This window comes from Prionailurus bengalensis, chromosome A2, assembly GCF_016509475.1.
Source record: "Prionailurus bengalensis isolate Pbe53 chromosome A2, Fcat_Pben_1.1_paternal_pri, whole genome shotgun sequence".
In the NCBI taxonomy this organism is placed as follows: domain Eukaryota; kingdom Metazoa; phylum Chordata; class Mammalia; order Carnivora; family Felidae; genus Prionailurus; species Prionailurus bengalensis.
In genome coordinates, this window is record NC_057348.1 from 32,800,845 (window position 1) to 32,806,371 (window position 5,527).

Consider the following 5,527-nt stretch of genomic DNA (forward strand, 5'->3'; position numbering starts at 1 on the left):
TTGGAGTGGCTATGATGGATTGTTTTTAACTTTAATTTATTCCTGCATGCATAAAGAAAGCATGAGGATCCCGGTTCCCTTGATTAATGTACCGATACACCCTGAGAGCCTTCATTTTTGTTCCCAATCACATTTGGGAGGATGTGTCCATGGCATGCAATAGTGGTAGTCACCACATTCTGCCTGGGGCGATGTTCTTCCCCTGAGTCTCCACAGACTCCCGGTGGAGCTTCATCCTCTGAGCTGGGCTACTCCGCATTTTACATTCCACCGTGAGTTTTCTCTCTTCTCTTTCTTCTTGGGATATCATGAGAAATCTGGCTTTTATTTTTTTTAATTTTTTTAACTTATATCCAAATTAGTTAGCATGTAGTGCAACAATGATTTCAGGAGTAGATTCCTTAATGCCCCTGACTCATTTAGCCCATCCCCCCTCCCACAACCCCTCCAGGAACCCTCTGTTTGTTCTCCACATTTAAGAGTCTCTTGTGTTTTGTCCCCTTCCCTGTTTTTATATGCTTTTGTTTCCCTTTCCTTATGTTCATCTGTTTTGTCTCTTAAAGTCCTCATATGAGTGAAGTCATATGATTTTTGTCTTTCTCTGACTAATTTCACTTGGCATGATACTGTCTAGTTCCATCCACGCAGCTGTGAATGGCCAAGATTTCATTCTTTTTGATTGCTGTTTAATACTCCATTGTATATATATACCACATCTTCTTTATCCATGCATCCATCAATGGACATGTGGGCTCTTTCCATACTTTGGCTATTGTTGATAGTGCTGCTATAAACATGGGGGTGCATGTGTCCCTTGGAAAAAGCACACCTGTATCCCTTGGATAAATACCTAGTAGTGCAATTGCTGGGTCATAGGGTAGTTCTATATTTAGTATTTTGAGGAAGCTCCATACTGTTTTCCAGAGTGGCTGCACCAGTTTGCATTCCCACCAGCAGTGCAAAAGAGATCCTCTTTCTCCGCATCCTCACCAACATCTGTTGTTGCCTGAGTTGTTAATGTTAGCCAAGAGAAATGTAACTTTTAGAAGAAACATAGAACACTCCCTAAGAGAATCTAGTCCAATCAAGTAATAATGCCTCACATTTCCAGGAGGAAGCAGTAGTTCCTATAGCACAAAGCATCAGTCACTTCTAGCAACAATACCGGTAACACTTCCAGAGAGTTTCCACAGAGATAGAAAGGACATGTTCCTCAGGAAAAGAAAGGACAGCAAAGCCCAGTGACATTTGCTCACTCTCTGAAAACTTGAAAACCAACAGATGAAAAGACAAATCAAAAATCTCTTACAAACCTATTTTCCCCAAATAGATGAGAGAGACAGAAGCCTGATAGATAGCCCAACCCTACCAACTACTAGAGAAGAACAGGGAGAGTCAATGAAAGAATCCAAAAAATAAGAAGATATTTTTGTTTCAAAGTCATTTGCCATATTTTTATTACAAAGTGCACCGAAATCATAGCGTGGGTCTGGGGGAGTAAAAGGCTTTCTTTGTTCATAGAGTATCAGATGAACAGATCACAAAAATGTGAGTGTCTTCCTTTCTTTGGGATCTGATACACGGAAAGCTGGAGCAGCGAAGGAGAGCCAAGTGGAGACCAGGAATTTGCGGACAGAAAGGCTGCAGCATCTTTCTAGTTGAAGAAGACTTTCTTAGCAGCAACTCAACAATCCTGACAATCCCTTCAAGGGGATTCTCATTCCCACCTCACTCCCTCTCTACTGGCCAGGCTATGTGTCATTCCCCTCCATCACAGGTGACATTGTGATGCCTCAGGAGCACTGCTCCTACTAGTCCTTTATTTGGAATTCCCAACATCCTCCCTTCTGACTACTTCCCCTACTCTTTGAAATCCTATTTGACACACATACGTATTCAGTATTTGTATGTATTCAGTTCAAATGTATTCAGTATTTCTATGGAGACTTCTCTGGTACATCTAGCTGCAATTTCTCACTCCTTCATTAGAATCCCGTCATCATCAATACGGCTAGCACTCATCAAGGCTCTTTTTTGTGTGTTCTGTTATAAAGCAAACATATTATTCAGGGTCTTTGTGGTATTAATTACTGCCTGTTTGGAGAGGCAGGGAGTATGACGGATCAAGGGAAATGAAATGTGTGCTCTCAAGGGAATGGCTATCAGAATGTTGTTGGCGTTGTCATCGCCATCATCCCCATCAGCATCAACCATTATTTAACTGGTGCAGTTGCCCCATGGTTGATACATTCTCTGCCCCCTGAAATTCATGTGCTCCCCTGCTTTTTCCTGTCCTCTGCATTAGAGGGGGCTGTGTGACTGGCTCTGACAAACGGGCTCTGTGCAGATGTGCCATGTGTCCCTTCCAACCTGAAGCATTTAAGAGCTGAGGAATAATGATCCCTGTCTTCCAGCTCTCTTTCCTTTTCCAGCAAGGTATGCATTGAAGTGGCAATGTCACATGATTGAGGTGACCTGGATGACTGCTGAGCCAGTGGATGGATAGCAGTTGCCCTGGGGAGCCCCCTGACTCACAGCAGATTTTGTGTGAATGAAAAATAAACCCTTGTTGGGTTGAGCGTCTGAGTTTGGGGAGGATATGTTAGGGCAGCACAGTCTATCCAAACCAATACATATCTAAGAGTTGGGTGCTCTAACTATGCCCATTTCTAAATGAGAAAACCAACACAGAGAGAATAGAGCTGTGTGTACAAGGTAGGAACAGAACCACATTCCCTCATGTGCATGATCAGATCAAAACAACACCAATAGAGCCTATTGGAAAAATGTAAAGCTTATCAACAAACTCATTACTCAGAGAGAACCACCATTGTCACTAATGTGAAGACTGGATTTACTATTATGCTAAATCTAAATCACAACAATAACAAAAAATCATGGTGGAAGGGAAAATGGAATCTATCAGAGAGATATACTGATTCAGTAGATTGCTTCACTCTCAATTTTTTTCTTTAATGATTTTATCTATTTGCATATATTTCATGCATGTACTAAGTAAACTCTGTATATTGTCTCACTCTAGTGAAACTACTAATTTTTTTGTCAGAGCATTTATTGATACATTCATTCATTCAACATATATTTATTAAATGTCTATCATATGCTGAGCACTCTGATAGCCCAGAGGGTTTGGCAGTGAAAACCACAAGCATAATTTCTACCCTCAGGGAGTACTGATAGTCTCATGGATTGGGAGGTCATAGGTCACCAGACAGATATAAATGAAGACAGTGATGAATGCTCTAAGGAAAGGGAACATGGTTCTAGAAAAACATTTGATGATAGAACCTTACGTGGATGGGACCATGTAAGTGTTAGTTGAAAATATGGAACTTGAACAAAGATCCAGAAGCCAAGTCAGAGTTGAATATGGGATCAGGGTGAGAAAGAGGAGAGCATTCCAGACTGGGAAACAGCTCAGATAAAGGTTCAATGCCAGTAAAGTGCAGTCTGAAAAACTGAGAGGTCATTCTATAGGACATTAGAATTTTCATGAAAAAAATGATTTGAAAGATGAGACTCAAGAGTTAAGCAGAGAACAGACAGCTTAACACCTGCTTGGCCTGGGACACAGTGCTTGAGGAGAGGCCACTACCTGTTCTCTTAATCCTTTCTACTTTTCTTTCAATCAAAGAACACTTGTTTTTTCAACTGTGCACAAGGCAACCTGGAATAAAATCTACATTCACTAGCCTTCTTTACAACTAGTTATAACCTTGGCCCTAAGTGATTTATAGGATATAAGCAGAAATGGTGTGTGCAACTTGTAGCAAAGTTCCTTAACAGGGAGAGTGCCCTTTCCAACTCCATTAGCTTTACTCCGGGCTAAAATACTGATGTAATGGCTGAAAGTGAGCAGCCATTTTGGACCAGGAGACGTACATGGAAAAGAAAATACATGTGACAGGAAAACAGTATAGAAGAAACCTTGTTCTCTGATGCCATATACCATCCCTATATGGACTTCCCCTAGCTTCTAAAATATGAAAAAGAAATTCACTTCAACCTTCTTTAAGCCACTGCTGTCTGGGGATTTTTTTCCCCTTATTTCCATCTAAATGTAACCTAACCCAGTGCTGCATATTAAATAAACATTTATTAAACTCCTTTAAAATGCTATTACATGATTTAGGAAATTGACATAATCATAATTGGAAGATAAATTTTCACTCAAGAATTCTAAGTGAGGAGCAAGGTTAGTGTACATTTTGCACAAAATCTTTGAAAGGAAAAATCGTATTTTAAGAAGAAATGCTGCATAACAAATTAAGAGATGTCCATTTAAAAGAGAATCATTATTGGGAGGCCTGGGTGGATCCGCTGGTGAAGCTTCTGACCCTTGATTTTGCCTCAGGTCATGATCTCCTGGTTTGTGAGATAAAGCCCCACACTGGGCTTTGCACTGACAGCACAGAGCCTGCTTGGGATTCTCTCTCCCTCTCTCTCTGCCTGCCCCCCCCCCCCCCGCTCCATCTGTCTGTCTGTCTCTCTCTCTCAAAATACATAAATAAACTTTAAAAATAATTAAATAAATAAGAATCATTTTTTAAATGTTTATTTATTTTTGAAAGAGAGAAGAGAGAGCGCATGAGCGGGGTGGGGGCGGGGGAGGAACAGACAGAGAGGGAGACACAGAATCTGAAACAGGCTCCAGGCTCCACACTGTTGGCACAAAGCCCAATGTGGGGCTCAAACTCACAAACCATGAGATCATGACCCGAGCTCAAGTCGGGTGCTTAACTGAGTGAGCCACCCAGGTGTCCTGAGAATCATTACTTTTTCAAGGCATTCTTCAAATCACTGGACACTACTTACTAAAGAAGCAAGTCAGCTTCTTTACGAAACTAAGTTGTAGAGTGTGGGAACAAATAGACATCTAACAATCTGAGCAGGTCTGCTCAGACCACAGCAGCTAATGACTAGAGCGATGGACATCTTTTGCCGCTGGCTTTCCAATGCTGGAAAAAATACTGTGAAAGTCAAGATTCTGTCTCTGTTTATCATTTGAGGCACGGCTAATCCTGAAGACAAGAATGGGTACAGTCCCCAGCTCTTCTTTATTTGCCACTGATGTCCTGTGTCTTTTCCTAGCTGCTAAGCTACACACAGAGACTTGAGTCACTGAACTGTGGAACCATCCTAGAAGACTGAGGCCTGGAGGGTAGAGAGGAGAGCACCCCACACCACTTACTGCAAGAACACTGATTAAGAGGTACTGAGAAGAATTACTGCCAGACTTTTTAGATAGCAGCAGTACAGGCATTTGAAGTTTTGGCTTCTAGACATGAGGAAGATGAGCAGCACACATATAACGAACATTCCTTAGCTTCCAAGGAGGTACCAGCACTAAGCTGCAGACTGCATGTAATCAACGGTCAAACTTTCCCTCTGTGCTTCCAAAGAAATGCCAAATCTGAAAAAGATGAAAATGACCGTGGGCCAAACAAGCAAACTTTTCTTCGGCTGAACTCCACGTCAGTCAATAAGAGGAAGGGCAGAAGAGGGC